The 21,187-nt window shown below is 37.5% G+C and overlaps 1 pseudogene; it reads right to left on the bottom strand.

Moving 5' to 3' along the window:
* Window positions 1-8,709: 8,709 nt before the first annotated feature.
* On the bottom strand, window positions 8,710-20,560 carry LOC143274529 (centrosomal protein of 70 kDa pseudogene; annotated as a pseudogene).
* Window positions 20,561-21,187: the final 627 nt, after the last annotated feature.

Below are 21,187 nucleotides of genomic sequence, written 5' to 3'. Positions count from 1 at the left end.
ATATAAGAAAATGGAAGGATCTCCCATGCTCATGGATAGGTAGGATTAACATAGTAAAAATGGCAATCTTACCAAAAGCAATCTACAGATTCAATGCAATCCCCATCAAAATCCCAACACAATTCTTCACAGACTTGGAAAGAAAAATACTCAACTTTATATGGAAAAACAAAAGACCCAGGATAGCTAAAAGAATCCTATACGATAAAGCAACCCTTGGAGGCATCACCATCCCTGACCTCAAACTCTACTATAGACCTATAGTAATAAAAACAGCTTGGTACTGGTATAAAAACCGACATAAAGACCAATGGAATTGAATTGAAGACCCTGACATTAATCCATGCACATATGAACACCTGGTTTTTGACAAAAGAGCCAAAACTATACAATGGAACAAAGAAAGTATCTTCAACAAATGGTGCTGGCATAACTGGATGTCAATATGTAAAAGATTACAAATAGATCCATATCTGTCACCATGCACAAAACTCAAGTCCAAGTGGATCAAACCTAAACATAAATCCAGTTACACTAAACTTAATGAAAAGAAAATAGGAAGCACTCTTGAACGCATTGGCACCGCAGACCATTTCCTAAATAAAACACCAACAGCACAGACCCTGAGCACAACCATTAATAAATGGGACCTCTCGAAACTGAGAAGCTTTTGCAGGGCAAAAGACACAGTCAATAAGACAAACAGACAGCCAACAGAGTGGGAAAAATCTTCACCAACCCCATATCTGACAGAGGATTGATCTCCACAATATATAAAGAACTCAAGAAACTAGACATCAAAGTACTGAACAGTCCAATTAAAAAAAGGGCTAAAGAGCTAAACAGAGAATTCACAAAACAAGAACTACAAATGGCTGAAAGACATTTAAAGAAATGCTCAACATCCTTAATCATCAGAGAAATGCAAATCAAAACGACTCTGAGATACCACCCTACACCTGTTAGAATGGCTACGATCAAAAACACCAATGACAACCAATTTTGAAGAGGATGTGGAGCAAAGGGAACACTCCTCCACTGTTGGTGGGAATGTAAACTTGTACAACCACTGTGGAAATCAGTATGGCAGTTTCTCAGTAAATTAGGAATTGAACTACCTCAAGACCCAGCGATCCCACTCTTGGGCATATACCCAAGGAATGCTGATTCATACCATAAAGATACATGCTCAGCTATGTTCATAGCAGCACTATTTGTAATAGCCAGAACCTGGAAACAACCTAGATGCCCGTCAACGGAAGAATGGATGAAAAAAATGTGGTACATATACACAACGGAGTACTACTCAGCAGAGAAAAACAATGAAAGCATGAAATTTGAAGGCAAATGGATGGAACTAGAAAAAAATCATCCTGAGTGAGGTAACCCAAACCCAGAAAGACAGTCATGGTATGTACTCACTCATAAGTGGATTCTAGATATAAAATAAAGAACAATCAGACCACAACCCATAGAACCATAGAGGCTATATATATAGCATGGAGGTCCCTAGGACGACTGTGACATATAATAAATTTCAGTTTTACTCAATTGTTGAAAAAAAATAGCCAAGTGAATGGAAACACATGAACTATGAACCAAAGGCTGAGGGGCCCCCAGCTGCATCAGGCAGTCTGAATAGGTGAGACAGTTGATTGGCTTGATCAGTTTGGGTGGCAACTAGGCAGTGGGACCAAGTCCTGTGCTCATTGCATGAGTTGGCTGTTTGAAACCTGGAACTTATGCAGGGACACTTGGCTCAGTCTGGGAGGAAGGGACTGGACCTCCCTGGACTGAGTCTACCAGGTTGATCGCTGTCCTCGGGGGAGTACTTGTCCTGGAGGAGGTGGGAATGGAGGGTGGGCTGGGGGTAAGGGGAGGGAGTGGGAGGGGGGAGAATAGGGGAACCCATGACTGATATGTAGAACTGAATGGTATTGTAAAATTATATATATATATATATATATATATATATATATATGAAAAATAAAATAAAATAAAAAAATCTGAAAAAAAAAGATACAGACTAACATAATGGATATGAAAACAGGAAAAAAAAATAAAATCTAGTTGGAACATGATTATCCCTATATGTCATAATGCAATTTAAATTATTTTATTTGCATTAGAAAGCATGTAAATTAGTGGGTTTTCATATGGCTTTTCAAAATATATTTAGTATCAATTTTAGGAAACACTAGCCCCCACAAGTTGAATAAAATTTGATCTTACCTATTATTTTGATATTTCACAGCATTTCATTTTGTAGAAATAGTGAAACTAACATTATAGAATATATGCCATGACAAAAGAGTATCATTTTGAATTGCTTTCTAACTAATTATTATTATCTGATACCAAATTGCGGTGGTTTGAAACAAAATGCCCAACAAATGGAGTGGTCACATTAAGAGGTATGACTTTGTTGGAGTAGGATTGGCTTTATTGGAGGAAGTGTGATATTTTTGGGGTTGGCTTTGTGATTTGACAAATGATCAAGCTACTCCCAGTGATTCAGACCACATTCTGTTGCCATTGTATAAAGATGTGAGGACTCACAGATTCACTATTTTATCTGTCTGCTTGCTAGCTTTTCATGCCACCATAAGGATAATGGGATAACCCTCTGAAGTGTAAACTAACCACCCATTAAATATATTCCTTTATAGGAGTCGTTGAAGTCATTTTGTATCTTCATAACAATAGAAACCCTATCTAAGAAACAAATCTTAATTGTGATGGGGGAAGAAACAAGATATTAGGCCTGTGGGAAGTAAATATTCCATTGATTTTATGGAAAATATTCTCACTCATAAGAAGATCATAAAATGGGAGAGGCACAATGTAGATCAGTTGTTAAGAGTACTTGTAGTTCCTCCAAAGAACACAGATTCTACCTTGTCACACATATGTCACTCTCAACCATCTGTAACTGCAGTTCCAGGGAACCCAATAATCTCTCCTGGCTTCAACACGCACCCAAAATGCATGAGGTACACAGATAATCATGCAAGTAAAACACTCAAAAATAAAAGTAAAATAATTTTGAAACAACTTTTTAAAATAAGAAATGAAATTAGAATTTTGACAAAATTTTACTATGTATTTTCTGTGCTAATTTAATCATATTCATAATATTAAATTTGTCAATCAGTGAGGAGTGTATTGCTGGAGAGTGTCATCCCAGTTCATGTTGTTCATTTTAGGTGCTTCCTTTAAGTCTTAAATATTTACTGTAATTAATTTCACTTCCCTTTTCAGGACTGGTCCCAGTATAGTTTAATCTATTGTTAAGAGTATTAGTTTCTTATTTTTCAACATTTTCACTGTTATTTTAAAAGGTCATGGATCTTGTGTAATGCTTTCTTGTAGAATGTAGTGATACATTTTGAGTGTTTTGTGGAGGAGTCCTTAGAATCTGTGACATGTGGGACCATTTTTTTCAAACCACCACAACTTGGTGTCAGATGATAACAATTTGTTAGAAAGGAATTCAAAATGATACTCTTTTGTTATGAGATTGGTGCTGCTAACTGGCTCATTTCCATGACATTGCTCAACCAGCTTTCTTATGGAACCCATTAACAACAACCAAGGGAGAGCACTAACCACCATGGGTTGGATGTTCCCAGAACTAACTAAAAAAATACATTGCAGGTGAATCTTATGGAGGTATTTCTCAGTTGAATTTCCCTCCATTCAGATGATTTGATGCTGTGTGAAGTGGACATAAAACTAGCCAGGACACAAAAACTCTAGCTTCAGCTCAAGAATGTCTATTCCTGATCATGAACATTCCATAGCTTATATAGAACAGGAAGCATCACCATATTCTTGTCTGTGCAATCATTCCAGGGTGCCCTTTTCATGCATGTTCCATAAAAGATTTTTTTTTTGTGGAACTGACCAAATTTTACAGAAGCTGAAATTACAGGTTTCTAGTAAGAATTGTTTCACCTATAGCAAACAGAAGTTTCTGTCCAAACAAAAAAGCAGTGATGGCCACTACTAAAAGATAAAGTGTAGTGGGTAGCCATTCCAGCGTGGATCTGGAATTTCCAACCCCCATTGAGACTCTGACGACTGTCATGCCTATGAGGCGGGGCCAAGGGAGGCGTCTGAAGACCTGAGACCTGGATGGGCGAGCACTCTCTGTTCCTGGACCCTAGATGTTGGAGGTTGACTGAGCAGAGCTCCAGAGAACACTGCTAGACTGCAATACAACTTCCCCAGACGCCCGCGATCTACCTATCCCTTCATTTGTAAGTCACCCACTAAATAAATCTTTTTAACTACATGGAGTGGCCTTAATAATTTCACCAATATCTGGTGCCCATGTGGGTCAAATTCCAAAGGCCTAGGGGGCTCCTGCCCTCAGCCTTTTTCCCGGCTGGCGTACCTAACCTGCCTGCAAACTTCCATATATCCTGAAAATGCCTACACAGTTCCATTCTTGAAAATGGGAGCAGCTAGTCCAGTCTCAGCTCCATAGCTTAGCTCCAAGACCAGTGAAAAACTGCTGTGAGTAAGGTATCCCCCTCCTCCCGGGGTGCAAGATCCAGGCTCTGCTCCCACCACCCCAGCTCCACTGCCTGGCTCCCGGCCATCCTGCCATCTGCCTCCAGCTGCCGCCAGCCAAGGTTGCCAGCAGGCCCTGCTTTGGAGTTGTACCAGCACTGCATGCTGGCTGAAAAGTGCTACTACACCCCCAACACCACCGAAAGGTAAGATAGACAAACCAGAGTTTCATTTCATGTAAAAATACTTGATAATTTTACATCTTAATTGACTAATGAATTTTGAATAATTGTTGTAATATGGCCAACAATATTACCTCACAAGAATTTAAAAACCTTTTGCCTGTATGATGAATGACATTCCTCAGGCATATTTGGCCTGTACCATTTTGCCTTCATCGTAATAATTCACACAGTGTTCAAACACTGATTTAATAATAAAAACAAAGATGAGTCATTATTGGGACTGATACAGGCTTTAAAAGATAGCAATGAAGGCTTACAGAAAAAAAAAAGAGACAGCAATGAAGAATTACAGAAAAAAGAATTTCTTTCTGGAACTGCTTTCAAAGATAGCAATGAAGGCTTACAAAGAAAGATTCTCTTTCTGGAATCTGCTTTCAAAGATAGCAATGAAGGCTTACAGGAAAAGATTCTTTCTCTAGAATCTGCTAATCAGGATTTACAAAACAGGCTTGTACCCAAAATTGATTTCATTGATAATAAATATGAATATCTAATGGATAGAACACTAACTCTCCAGAGTGAAGTTATGGCTACTCAGACACTACATAAGGAAGAAAGATTATCATTAATTGATAAGATAAGCTCCATGGAATCATGTGATTCTGAGGAAAATAAAAATGTCTATGATTACATTAGAAATCTAGAAAGATTTCAAGAAAGGAGGTTCACTCCCTAGAACAGACCCTACGTGCTCATTTGCAAGCCTTAGAAGAAACTCTCAGTAAACATGACAAGGGAACTAATAAGCAGAAGTTAAAGACCATAGAGGTTGTAACATCTCCAAATGGCTCTCATAAAATGGCTTATCCTGTTATTGTCCATGAGAAGCCAGCAGATGACACACACCCTGAGCCATATACAAATATACATTACAACAAATTTCAACAAGGGATTTTACAAATATAAAGGAAGCAGTAGTTACGTATGGGATACACTCCACATACGTAAGACAGATGTTAAATTCATGGTCTACCTCACATAGAATCATCCCAGATGACTGGCATCAGTTAATTTCAGCTGTTCTAGAATATAGTCAGCAGCTACAGTGGAAAAGCTGGTTGAGAGAAGAGGCAAAACATTTAGAACAACAAGGTAAACTCAGAGGTTTTGTGATCTCCCAAGATCAAATACTTGGTGAGGGATGTTTCGCTTACAGGAATGTACAAGCCACTTAAGATGAGCATACAACATCCCTATTCCATACAGCAGCTCTAAATGCTTGGGGAAAAAATTCCAGAACCTGGAAAACCAACTGAGGTATACACAAAGATATTTCAGGGACTGCACGAACCCTTCACTGATTTGTTACAAAGGCTGAACACAGCTATAACAAAAGCTGTATCAGATAAAGAATTTAGAAAAGTATTAACTGAGTCCTTGGCATTCGACAATGCTAATGCAGAATGCAGAAGAACACTTACACCACTAAAGATCAGATCAGCTCCTTTGGAAGAATGGATTCAGTACACTAATGGTGTTGAGTCTCTTAACTACAGTAATGAGGCTTGGATAGGAGAGACAAATCCCAGATGTGAAAGAAGGCCCCATGCTACCAAATGTTTTAAGTGTGGTACACCAGGTCATATAAGTAAAAACTGGACGTGGGGTACTCCTAGAAGTAATACTCCTTTTAGGAATAGCCTAAACAGGAGACCCCAACCACCTCCTGGATTATGTACAAGGTGTGGCAAAGGCCAACATTGGACCAGTGAGTGTACATCAAAAATAGATATACAAGGCAACCCATTCCTGGTGGGAAACGCCTGAGGGGGCCTCTTGCAGGCCCCAAAATCAAATATAGTACGAACATCCCAGCCACTGTTGAAGAAATTCCTCTCCAGGACAACTGAATAAATCAAAGCCTAAGGTAAAAACCTATACTGCAATGGATGATATAATAGCTCTGATAGATGGATTACAGTTTACAAAGCAAACATTTTGGCAGACTTCCACAAATGAACAAAGAACAAAGCTTAGAATTTGAATTAATGGCCTGGTTCTGAGGGCCTGGTAGACACAGGTGCAGATGTGACTATAATTACACCAAAATTATGGCATCCGAATTGGCCTCTTCAAGAGGTAGATGTCCAACTGTTAGGGATTGGCACCCTATCTCAGATAAAACAGAGTTCGAGGTGGTTTGAATGCATAGGGCCAGAAGGACAGAGAGGAAGGCTGAAGCAATATGTAGCAAATGTAATAGTAAATCTTTGGGGCTGAGATCTGTTACAACAGTGGAATACCCAGATTAAAATTCCTACACTCTCAGAAAAGGAATACAGACCAATGCATGTTCCTAGGAATAATATCATAGTATGCTATAAAAAAACAGTCACCAACCATTCAGGCTGTATACAAACAGAGCACAACTGCTGCTGAACTCGCAGAAGTACCAACTGTCTTACCTTTAAAATGGCTAGCTAATAAACCTGTATGGGATGGACAATGGCCTTTGACAAAAGGGAAGCTACAAGCTTTAGAACAGCTGGTTCAAGAGCAGTTAAATGCTCAACACATTGAAGAATCTACCAGCCCTGGGAATTCTCCTGTATTTGTTATTTAAAAAATCTGGTAATAGGAGAATGCTGACAGATCTGAGAGCTACTAATAAAGTAATTCAGCCAATGGGCTCTCTACAGACATGGATGCCCTTGCCCTCTCTGCTACCCAAAGAATGGCCTATAATAGTTATTGAGTTAAAAGACTGCTTCTTTACCATACCCTTACAAGAAAATGATAGAGAAAAATTTGCCTACACAGTACCTAATTATAATAATAATCTTAATAATTTTCAAAAGTTATTAGGAAGCATTTCCAACCTATTGGGTATCGTGGGAATACCCAAAGATGGACTACAAAATTTGGCTAATACTCTAGAAGGAGACAAAGAATTCAATAGTCCAAGAGAATTATCAGCCAAAGCTGAGTAGGAATTGACTCTAATAGAAAAGACAATTCACGAAGCATGTGTGGATCCAGAACTTAAATGCATTCTTGTCATATTCCCCTCCAGACATTCCCCAACAGGTATTTTGATGCAGAGGGAAGATATTATATTGGAGTGGATATTCCTACCACGTAAACCAAATAAGAAATTAAAGACTTATATAGAAAAGATCTCTGATTTGATTCAAAAATGTAAATTAAGACTTCACCAGTTGACAAGAATGGACCCGGCAGAAATTGTACTACCTGTTGATGTAATCAACAGTCTTATTAAATAAGAAACACAGAACCAATGTAAAAGAGAAAGCCAAGAGGTCAGAGCTCAGAGCTAAAATCTCACCCTTCCGCCTGCGGTGTCCCAGCTTCCTGAAAAAGAGCTATATCCTGTCTGTTCGTTTTTTTTTTTTTTTTTGGAAATTCTTTACAAAAATTTTATTTGTGATTTTATTTATTCATAAAAGTACATTACATCAGTATTGCAAATAAAGACACATTTTCTCTAAAAGATGTCTACCTAATCATCTATTTCACCTCATGATTAACTTCCTATCTTAATACAAAGACAGCATCTTTTCTTTCTGCTTTGAAAGGTATCTTAATAGAATATGTCCATTAATATTCGTCTGGAAAGCAGTGGCTTCCTATTGATTGGGCTTAGAAAGCAATTAAACCTTGAACTTAAGTGCAACGTTCTATAATTTGCAATCTCTCCCTGAGTCTCTTTTGTTATATACAATCTCTCCTTAAAATAACCATTACATTTTAAAACATTCAAGCATTGCTTAGGAAATGATTAAGGGATCTAGAGGTAATCTACTAATTTAATACATTAACAGTTATTTTCTATTAAGTAATCAAAAAATGAAAATTATAGGTATTGAGAATGACCGAATGGTAAGAGGATGAATTCTGAGAGCTGATGCATTTTAGAATCTTGTTTGAGGATCAGTCCTTTCAAATACTTAAAATGTTAAGAATACAATTTACACAGTAAAAAGGATTTGATTTGTTTTCAGTATGAAAGTACTTTTAATTTCCTTACTGCAGGTACAATGGCATCCAAGTCATCAATTTCTAAGATTTCAAGAAGATCATTAGTAAAAGCTTGAAATGCTGGAAAAAACTCCTCATGTTCTTCTAATTTGTTGATAATGCTTTGTAGGTCTTCAGGTCCTAATACTTGTTTAATCTGCTTATTCACATCCTCATTAATTATCTTACACAATTTTCCAACTGTGCTGACCACCACACACAATGAGGATGAACTGTCTAATTCTAAGAGCTCCTGGAGGTTTCTCACAGCGTTGTTCATTTCTCCAAGCCTGGTATACACTTCATTCATTCGGGGGTAGACTCCATTTAAAGACTGCACATCAAATAGCTTTTGGAAGTGAGAAACGATAGCTTGCAAAGTTTGAAAGTTTGGCATGTTGCTGCTCTCCTTCTCATTTTCAACCTCTTCCAGCATGGTATCTACCATAAACAACAGATCTTCTACTTTGACACCTTCATTTTCATCTGGTTTCTTTAAATTATGCCAAGGTACCAGTTCTGCAGACAGCGTTTTTAAGGACTTATACAAACCTAATTAGACTCCCAGTGCTCCACCAGGGGCCCAGCCGTGGATGTCTGCCTTCAGATTCCTCAGTCCTTGGATGGGGTTTATGGCACCACTATCTGGGTGTCTGGCCATCCCATCACCAGAGTAGGTCAGTTCCTGCCGTCTCTCGACCATTGCCAGCAGTCTTTTGCGGGGGTATCTTTGTGGATCTCCGTGGGCCTCCCTAGCTCTCTGCTTCCTCCCGTTCTCACCTTCTCATGTGGTCTTCATTTACCATGGTCTCCTATTCCTTGTTCTCCCTCTCTTTTCTTGATCCAGCTAGGATCTCCCACTCTTTCCCTCGACTGTCGCCCTTCATTGTTCCCACTCATGACCAGGCTATTCATGTAGATCTTGTCCATTTCTCCGTGTCTTTTTTGGGGTCCCGTTTTCCAGGTAGCCTCACTGGTGATGTGAGTAGCAGTCTAGTCATCCTTGTTCCACATCTAGCATCTTCCTATGAGTGAGTACATACCATATTTGTCTTTCTGAGTCTGGGTTACCTCACTCAGGATGATTTTTTCTAGATCCATCCATTTGCCTGCAAACCGTGTGATGTCGTTGTTTTTCTCTGCTGAGTAGTATTCCATTGTGTATATGTGCCACAATTTATTTATCCATTCTTCAGTTGAAGGGCATCTAGGTTGTTTCCAGGTTTTGGCTATTACAAACAATACTGATATGAACATAGCTGAGCAAGTGCTCTTGTGGTATGATTGAGCATTTCTTGGGTATATGCCCAGGAGTGGTATAGCTGGATCTTGGGGGAGATTGATTCCGTTTTTTTTTTTTTTTATAGTATGTTGTTCTGCTTTCTCATTGGTTGTAAACCCAAACACATGACTTCCTTGTCACTGTCTTAATGTACAGCCCCCTACGTCTTAAAGGCATATCTCTCCAATGCTGGCTGTATCCCTAAACACACAGGGATCTATGGGATTAAAGGCATGTGCCACCACCGCCACACTCTGTCTATGGCTCTAATACCTCTGACCCCCGGGCAACTTTATTTATTAACATACAATCAAAATCACATTTCAGTACAATTAGAATACCACCACATTTCCCCTTTTCTATTTTAATAAAAAGAAAAAAAGCAAAAGGTTATAACTAACAAAAGAAAAACTATATACAAAAGTACAATAACTATATACAATATATACAAGTAATAAATACCTAAACAGGTATTTGACAAATCAGAGAAAATAATTCCATTATCTATCCTATTTTGGTAAATCCAAGATGTATCTAATGCACTTTCTATCCTAATTAATTTTCAACTCTAACTAACTAATCTTCAACCATAACTAACTAAACTTTAACTCCCTCAGAGACCCAAGAAGGGAATAATATTAGCTAACAAAAATAAAAACAGGAAGTGCATGCAAGCAACTTCCAAAAAATTTTGTGAGTTGACAGAAACAGCTAGCTGCCTGGGCAGTCACCTGTGGTTTCTCTGCAGTGTTGGGGCATCATCTTCAGCCTATAATCTTAGTGTATCTGACAGACTCATTTGTGAAGTAGGATGTACACAAGGTCAACAGTTCAACCTCACATTGGATGAGAGCAGTCCATGTACCAGAAACACCTGAATTCCACTAGTGCCCTGTCATGATTCAGGATTTTAAATTCTGGAAATTGTTGACAGTTTTTTAATTCAGCTGTCCATTCTTCTTGGCTGTGTATATATGGCTTCATCTCAGCATCCCCTTCTTCTCCACATCCCTCTATTAAATGCCAGTCTTCTTTCGAGAGGCATGAAATTTCAGCTGCTGTTCCATTGCACAACAGAAGCCATCGGCCCTCTGCCTGTTAAGCTGCCTTCGAAGTAAAGGGCACCATACCTTTTCCGGATGCAAAGGACACTTCAGGGATGGGGCCATATTGTCCTGGCCTCAGAAGATGCCTTTTGATAAAGCCATAACCACACTTGTTTAGGCAAGAATCAGTAGTCCCTTGTTTCGTGTTCTGTCTGTCCATTTTGTCCTGTTGATTCGAGGATACTTTGGTGTCCAGTGGCTAACGTTTGCCACAATGAAAGTTGACTCCATATGCAGTTTCTCCAATGCCCATATTTTCTCTGAAGTAGATTGGTACTGCCAGGAGCTGACATGTCTCAAAAAAGAAAAATTTTCTAAGTTATTAAAACATTTTAAAGGCCATCTTCTGTAGATCTCTGAAGGGTTTGAAGATGACCTGTCTAAAACATCTCTGCTCAATTTTTAAAACATATCTAATATGACTACAAGTTCTATTGTAATGTCTAACTACTAACTTTCATTTCTTTATATCCTAATAGTTGGTAATAATGACATTCAAGGATCAGAAATTTGCATTACATTGTTAAATGAATGGTATAAATACAATTAGAAATATACACATAGCATTTTCTAACAATATCAGTTTCAAATTTGTATACAATATAAAACAATCCAATCCAATGTAAAGTATTTAAAACTAGTAATTGTCTTTTGCTTTTCTTTCTTTCTTTTCCTTCCTTTCTTTTTAAATAAGAACCTTAAATCTAATCTCCTTTTCTTAGCCTTTTTCCTAAACCTTGACAATATATTGTAACCAAACCCCTTAAATAATGATAATTATCCCAGACCCAAAACCCATTATAAAGACCAAAAATCCACCCGCCCCACACCACCTCTTTGGGAATGTGGGCGTCGTATTCTTAAAATTGCTTCCTGCTGGGTATGGGCGAAGTTTTCTTTATCCTGAAAGAAAAATTTTAGGTTAATTGTCAAATTCTAGGAGAGGTAACTATATCCTTCATTATCTAGTCTGTGTATAATGCCAAAGTTCAGGGTTTATCTCAAGTCCTTATTCAAGTAGTCTTTGAGACTGGATCATCTCAGCTAGTCATCTCAAAATTGCTCTGAGCACCATGTAGTTCAAAGCTGATCTGTAGATGATGTTTGTCAGCTTAATGACATTATTATTGTCCACGTGGAATTGTTGTTGTTGTGGGGCCCCATCTTCCTTCTGGAGACTTCAGTTGATGTTAGGCCTGGCCTAACATCAAAACATATCAGAAAACTGATAAGAGACTTGAACACAAAAATATATACATGCAGCTAGCCTTTTTTCTAGAATTAGTTAGTACTCTATATGACCATTCATGTCTTAACAAAGTTTAAAATATATATATATATATATATATATATATATATATGTATTAATCTTGTAAATTTTGATATAAAATTTATACTTTAAGAAAAGTTTAAAGAATCAGAATAGAATCAAAGAGTTGAGATTAGTAATAGAATAGTCCCTTAATTAATTTTGCTTTTGTCCTGTACCATAGCAGAAGATGGCTCTTTTATTCTGGCATGATACAGGGAGTTTGCATTTTCCTTTTACCAACATGCTTGAGTTTAAAGAAGGAGAGAGCCATTCTCCTACTCCAAAGTCAGCTTTAAATTTTAATTGAACTGGGACTATTAGAAGACCAATAGTGTTAAATCTTTAGAGGAAAGCAGAAACAAACATTTAGGAAGACATAAAATTTTTTAGATAATATATATCCATACATCGTTTCATTCTGTTTCATGGGATAGATGATTTGTCCCTTTTCTTCAGTTGTCTCATTTGTCCAGTGTTCTTCACATTCCTTAACCTTCATTCTCCTAAAAGACAAAAACAATAACCTTTCCCCAAGACTGATTTTGGGGATGTTTCCTTTTGACAAGTTATTATCTGATTAAATGAAAAGGCATGTGTTACTGGTACAAGTTAGTTAAAATTGGATGTTCATGCTGGTTGATGAACTATCACCTCCTCTAATTAAGAGGTTTCTCTTGTTCAAATCGAACCTTTATCAATTTTGATGGTACCCACAGCTTATCTTCTCCTGTAGAAACAAAAGCCAAACCTCATCCCCAATGTAATATATACCCTGGTTTCCATTCTGAGGTCAGCACATCCTTAAAGTATATAGGCTGATTTAATTCTGTAGTTTTTTCTATTATCCAATGTCTCTCTGCAGCTGTTGTTCCTTTCTCATTGGTATTCAGAAAATTGAAAGTTAGAAGAGCATTATGCAGTCTATTTCTGGGGGTTTTTGTTACCCATTTCTGTTTATTTAGCATATCCTTCAGAGTTCTATTTGATCTTTCTATAACTGCTTGACCTGTAGGATTATGTGGTATGCCTGTAATATGCTTTATATTGTAATAAGCAAAAAACTGTTTCATTTTAACAGAGACATATGATGGAGCATTGTCAGATTTGATTTGTGCAGGTATACCCATGATGGCCATAACTTCTAGCAAATGAGTGATTACAGAATCAGCTTTTTCAGAACTCAAAGCAGTTGCCCATTGAAATCCTGAATAAATATTGATAGTGTGGTATACATATTTCAATTTTCCAAATTGTGCAAAGTGAAACACGTCCATCTGCCAGATTTCATTTCTCTGAGTACCCTTTGGATTACATCCTGCTGGTAATGGTGTTTGATTGTAGAAGGAACAAGTAGGACATTTCTTTACTATTTCTTTGGCTTGTTGCCAGGTTATGGAAAAATCCCTTTTTAAACCTTTACTTTTGACATGATGTTTTTTTTATGAAATTCTGAGGCCTCCAGCACATTTCCTATCAATAATTTATCAATCTCATCATTGCCTTGTGCTAGAGGGCCTGGCAGACCAGTATGGGATCGAATGTGAGTTATATATAAAGGATGATTCCTTTTCCAGATTGTATCTTGTAATTGAATAAATAGTGAAGTTAATTCTGAAGCATCAGGGATAAATTCTGCAGTCTCAATATGCAACACCACTCTTTAAGCATATTGAGATTCAGTTGCTATGTTGAGAGGTTCTGAAAAATCCATTAATACCACCAGAATATCATATAGTTCTGATTTTTGAACTGAATTATACGGACTTTGAACCACTTTACTTAAATTTTCTGATTTGTAACCTGCCTTTCCTTCTTTGTTGGCATCTGTATAAAATGTACGAACTCCAGATATGGGTTTTTGCCGTACAATTCGAGGCAAGATCCAATCAGCTCTCTTTATATGATCAATTCTATTGCTTTTGGGATATTTGCTGTTAATTTCTCCCAAAAATTACTGCAAGCTCTTTGCCAAGGTTCACTTTCTGTCCATAATTTTTCAATGTCCTCCTTAGTTAATGGTATGACAATTTCTGGTGGGTCTATGCCTGCTAATTGACGAAGTCTCAATTTTCCTTTGTAAATCAATTCAGAGATTTTTTCCGCATAAGTTTTTAATTTTTTATTTGGTTTATTTGGTAAAAATATCCATTCCAATATAATATCTTCCCTCTGCATTAATATTCCAGTAGGAGAACGCCTAGAAGGTAAAATAACCAAAATGCAATCCAGCTTTGGATCAATATGACCACATGTCCTTCATGCACTTTCTTTTATGTCAAGGCCAATTCTTTCTCAGCCTCAGGTGATAATTCTCTTGGACTATTTAAGTCCTTGTCACCTTCTAAGGTTTTGAACAAATTCGTCAGTTGATCATTTTTTACCCCAACAATAGTTCGTAGATGAGAAATATCTCCAAATAATCTTTGAAAGTCATTAAGAGTCTGTAGTCTATCTCTCCTAATTTGCACCTTTTGGGGTCTAATTTTTTGTAGCTTTATTTTATATCCTAAATAATTAATAGAATCTCCTCTTTGCATCTTTTCAGGAGCAATTTGTAATCCCCAGCAAGGCAAAATTTTTTACTTCTTCAAACATTCTTTCTAAGGTATCTGCAGTTGAGTCAGCTAGTAAAATATCGTCCATATAATGATAAATTATAGATTTAGGAAATTTTTTACGCATCACTTCCAATGGCTGTTGTACAAAGTATTGACACAGAGTTGGGCTATTCAACATTCCCTGTGGGAGGACCCTCCAATGAAATCTTTTAACCGGTTGAGAATTATTATAAGTAGGCACTGTAAAAGCAAATCTTTCTCTGTCTTTTTCTTGTAAGGGTATTGAAAAGAAACAGTGTTTTAAATCAATAACTATGAGAGGCGATCCTTTTGGTAACAGAGTAGGCAAAGGCATCCCAGATTGTAGAGAGTCCATTGGCTGAATTACTTTGTTAATTGCTATAAGGTCTGTTACCATTCTCCATTTACCAGATTTCTTTTTATTAAAAAATACAGGAGAATTCCAAGGGCTGGTTGATTCTTCAATATGCTGAGCATTTAACTGTTCTTCTTCTACCAGCTCTCCTAAAGCCTGGAGTTTCTCTGTTGTTAAAGGCCATTGCTGGACCCATACAGGCTTGTCTGTTAACCATTTTAAAGGTAGAGCTGTTGGTGTCTTTGGAAGATCATCAGTTATTGTGCCCTTTTCTTGTATAATATGGATGGCTGGTGACCACTCATTAGAACAATATCTTCTAATATTTCTCTCAGTAACATGTGCTAGTTTATGATTTGTTTCTGAGATTGGAGGGATGTTCAACTGAGTATTCCATTTTTGCAACAAGTCTCGACCCCAGAGGTTCACAGTCATGTTAGACACATATGGTTTTAATTTTCCTCTCTGTCCTTCTGGACCTATACATTTGAGCCATTTTGCACACTGTTTCACCTGAGATAATGTCCCAATTCCTATCAGTTGAACGTTTACCTCCTGAAGAGGCCAAGTTGGATGCCAAAATTCTGGTGCAATTATGGTAACATCCACACCTGTGTCTACCAGACGAGACAACAAAACACCATTTATTTTTATCATTAATTTTGGTCTTTGTTCATTAATAGAAGTTTGCCAAATTTTTTTCTTTATGTTTTCTCCTGAATTTTCTATTCTCTCTGTTTCATCATCCTGACCATCATGATATATTCCAATGGGCATTTGGTTATTTAATCGCTCAGAGCAGGGATTTCCTCTATGGCTGCAGGAAAGGTTTGAAATGGATTTGCAATGGGGGCCTGCGTGAGGCCCCTCTGGGAGTTTCCCGAAGACTGAGGCAAAGGATTACCCTGTCTGTCCTTTGTTGATCTACACTCTTTGGTCCAGTGTTTTCCCTTACCACACCTTCTGCATACTCCAGAAGGAAGGGCCATTCTGTTGCCATTGTTCCTTGAAGAAACATTGTTTCTCGGAATGACCTGTCTACAGTCCCTTTTCAAATGTCCTTGCTTTCCACATCCAAAACATCTAACACTCCTTAAACCTTTTGAAATTACTTTTCCTACCCACATATCATCATGCTCATCAGCCTCAACATTAATTGTTTCTCTAATCCAATCTTCCATAGGTGCAGATCTTGCCCTTAATGGCCTGATTATTCTTTTGCATGCTGCATTCGCATTCTCAAAGGCCAAAGATTCAATTATTGCCTTACCAGCTTCGAATCCAAGACCATTCTCTTTACTGCTGAAGCCAGTCTTTGTAAAAAATCTGTAAAAGACTCTTTTGGGCCTTGTATCACCTTTGTAAATTAGTTAGATTTTTTTCCTGGTTCCTCAACTCTGTCCCATGCATTCAAGGCTGCCGTTCGACATAAAATTAGGGTTTGGACATCATATAAACATTGTGTTTGTGCTGAAGCATATTGGCCTTCTCCAATAAGCTGATCCTGGCAAACTTGTATTCCTTTATCCCTCCATTGTTTTTCAATGTTTTTAGCCTCATCCTTAAACCAGGTCAGAAATTGAAGTCTCTGGCTGGGTTCCAGAACACCTTGTGCAAGGTCCCGCCAGTCCTGTGGTACTATCCTATTATATGTTGACCAAGAGTTTAACATTTGCTTTACATATGGGAAATGCATGCCATAAGATACTATTGCCTCCTTAAACCTTTTTAAATCCAACATTTCAATTGGAGCCCAAATATTTTGTGTAGCCATTTATTTGATCAGGCATCTGCTGTACGGTTACAGGATAAATTAAGGGTGACTGTATGAAAACAGGCTTTCTTTCTGCAACCTTATGATCCCGACTTGAAACAACTTCACTGTTAATTTCTTCTGTCTGAATTTTTACAGGTTTAACAAGTTCTTCTAAAGCTGTTATCCTGGCACTTAAATTGACTATCTTTTTAAATACTAAAATGTGGATTAGCATAGTGATAAGCTGCAAAATTCCACCAATACTAATATTATATATTTGTTCCATTGTCAGACTGCCTAAAATTTTGAACAAAAAACAATTTTCTTCCAATGTACACATAAAACCCATTTGTTTTTTAATGTGGAAAAAAATTCTCTTTTAGATAGTTTCCTTTAAAATATCTGATATGTTATGACTTACCAAATCTGCGTAGAACAGTAGAAATCCGAGGGGATTTTTAAAGCAGCCACCTAGTGTCCCAGGTGTAAATCCAGAGAGAGAGAGAGAGAGAGAGAGAGAGAGAGAGAGAGAGAAGAGAAAGAGAGAGAGAGAGAGACAGAGAGAGAGACAGAGAGAGAGACAGAGACAGAGAGAATGCACAAGAAAGCATAGCCGGTAAATCTTAAATCCAGCCATGTGTTCCCTCTTGTGCTGAGTCAAGGCTTGGGTCTGGCTTCTTTAAGCTCCGACCACGTGTGTTGGCTTTACAGGCAGGGCCCTGTTTGGAAGGGCAGGTCTGAGTTGTTTGTAGCACCGGCTTTAAGCAAGCAGGATTTAAGCAAGCAGCTCACCGATAGTCCAGCCTGAAGTCAAGCAGACCTAGACCCAGGCTAAGAAGCCACTGCTCAGACTAAGAAGCCAACCGGTGCCTGCCACCGCCTGCCGCTGCCGGCTGCCTGCTGCCCTTGCGGGAAAGCGGACTTGCCGCCAAGCCAAGTGGTTTTTAATGGATTCTTGTCACGTTGGGCGCCAGATGTTGATGTAATCAACAGTCTTATTAAATAAGAAACACAGAAACAATGTAAAAGAGAAAGCCGAGAGGTCAGAGGTCAGAGCTAAAATCTCACCCTTCTGCCTGCGTTGTCCCAGCTTCCTGAAAAAGAGCTATATCCTGTCTGTTCGGTTTTTTTTTATAGTATGTTGTTCTGCCTTCTCATTGGTTGTAAACCCAAACACATGACTACCTTGTCACTCTCTGTATGTACAGCCCCCTAGGTCTTAAATGCATATGTCTCCAATGCTGGCTATATCCCTGAACACAGAAGAGATCTATGGGATTAAAGGCGTGTGCCACCACCGCCACACTCTGTCTATGGCTCTAATAGCTCTGACCCCCGGGCAACTTTATTTATTAACATACAAATCAAAATCACATTTCAGTACAATTAGAATACCACCACAACTACCTTTAACTAATGAGGAAATTTCATCACTATGGAAAGAAAATGAATACTGGCACAAAGACTGAAGTAACTTTTTGGGAGAGATTAACAACCACTATCCCAAAAGCAAGAGAATACAATTCATAAAGAAGACTGAATGGGTCCTCCCTCACATTGTACAACAAAAGCCAATTTCTGGAGTCCTTACATTTTATACTGATATAAATAAATCAGGGAAAGCAGGATATAAATCAGGAGACTTAAGTAAAGTGGTACAAAGTCCATACAACTCTGTATAAAAGGCAGAACTGTATGCCATTCTTATGGTACTGATGGATTTCACAGAACCCCTCAATATAGTCACTGACTCTCAATATGCAGAGAGAGTTGTTTTACATATTGAAACTGCTGAATTTATTCCTGATAAACAGAATTAACATCATTATTCATACAATTTCAGGAAATCATCAGAAAAAGGGAACATCCTATATATATAACACATATCAGATCCCATACAGGTCTGCCAAGACCTCTAGCACAAGGTAACGATGAGATTGATCAGTTACTAATAGGTAAAGTGTGAGAAGCCTCAGAATTTCATAAGAAATACCATGTAAATGGCAAAGGTTTGAAGAAGGATTTCTCTATCACTTGGCAACAGGATAAGGATATTGTGAAAAAAATGTCCTACTTGTTCCATCTATAACCAAACTCCATTGCCTGCAGGAAGCAATCCAAAAGGTATACAAAGAAATGAAATTTGGCAGATGGATGTGTTTCATTTTGCAGAATTTGGAAGATTAAAGTATGAACATCACACCATTGACACCTTTTCAGGATTTCAATGGGCAACTCCTATGAGTTCTGAAAAGGCTGATTCTGTGATCACACATCTATTAGAAGTTATGGCCATCATGGGAATACCTGTACAAATTAAGAAAGACAATGCCCCAGCATATGTCTCCAATAAAATGAGACAATTCTTCGCTTATTACAATATAAAGCAATTTACAGGTATAACACAGAATCTCACAGTCCAAGTAGTCATAGAAAGATCCACTCGAACCTTAAAGGATATGCTAAATAAACAGAAACAGGTAACAATGACTCCTAGAAATATACTGCATAGTGCTTTATTAGCCTTGAATTTTCTCAATACTGATGAGAAAGGAACAACAACAGCGGAGACACATTGGACGACAGACAAAACTCCTGAGCTAAACCAACCGGTTTATTTCAAGGATGTGCTCACCTCAGAATGGAAACCTGGATATGTTCTATGTTGGGGAAGGGGTTTTGTCTTTGTTTCTGCAGGAGAAGAAAAGCTATGGATACCAACAAAATTAATAAAAATTCGATTCGAACAGGAAAAAAACCCTTTATAAAGAGAAGTAAAAGATCATCCACCAATGTGACATCTCTAAAGTTGTAAGAAAAATTTAACAATCAGAGGTTGGGGTAGGATTCTGTTTTTGTCTTTCCAGGATAACAGAAATACCCATCTTCCAAAAATCATAAGGCCTTAGATATCGGGATGTTTACATAAGGAAGAAAGAATCTATTGGTACCAATCTACACATGGTAAAATCTCACTGTCTAACATCTATCTCTCTATCAATCTAGTAAAGTTGTGGTTCCAATTCAATTATAAGCCAAGCTGGCTTTGGAGATAGAATTGGCTCACTCCTTCTCTAAACCCAAGCATATTGCTAAAAGAAAAGTTTGAGAGATTCTTCAGTCCCATGATAGAAGAACCCTCTGGTGTGGGACAGAAGGAAACCAATAAAAAGGAACCATTGTCTTCTAAATTCTAATTCTCTCCATGCTTACTCTTGATCTCTAAGAATCCTTTCTTACATGCTATGTTCTCTTTAAATCCAAACCTTCCATTTTTGATAACAAAAAAGTTTTTGCAATAGCAATCTTGGAAGTCTCCAGAAGGAAGATGGGGCCCCAACAACAACAACTCTACCCAATCCAGAATGATGCCATGGTAATCATCATAATACTAAACTTCTTGACAGAATTTCAGACAATCTTACCCATTACTCTAAGACTTGCTGTAGAACCTACAGTTAGTCCAACTGAGATTTAACTATCTGAGCTTTCTCACAGTACCCAAAAGAGATAACATCATCCCCTAAACAGCAGGAATCAATTCTAAGAAAACGATGCCCCTTCTCCCTTAGGTTTAATATTTCTTAGGGTTATGGATGATGGTTATAGGGTTGGGGATGGAAGAAAATATTAAACTCAGTATTCACCCCCCCTAAAAAAAGGTAAAAGAAGAAGTAGAATGCATAGGTAAAAGATATTATGGTAGATCATTGTATATACTAGTAAACAAATTTAGTAAAATAGCAACCTTAGATAATTTGCACTGTAACTTGTACTGTTATGGATTCTTATACGTTGATACAAATGTAAACTATTTTTAAATTCCTGTTTAAGATAATTTGTATATTAATACAAATACGGAACTATATTTGTTGTAATGTACATATATTTCTACTCTTATTTGAAATATTTTTATATTGATACAAATGTAAATTTATATCTGTCATACTTTATGTATGTTCTACTTCTGTTTAGGATATTCGGTATATTGATATATATTTAAGATTATTGTCATATTGCATATTGCACTATATATTCCTAACTATGTTATAAATA

Source organism: Peromyscus maniculatus, chromosome 1 (genome assembly GCF_049852395.1).
Source record: "Peromyscus maniculatus bairdii isolate BWxNUB_F1_BW_parent chromosome 1, HU_Pman_BW_mat_3.1, whole genome shotgun sequence".
In the NCBI taxonomy this organism is placed as follows: domain Eukaryota; kingdom Metazoa; phylum Chordata; class Mammalia; order Rodentia; family Cricetidae; genus Peromyscus; species Peromyscus maniculatus.
Note: the sequence above shows the minus strand (reverse complement) of the source record. Positions and strands in the feature narration are given on the sequence as shown.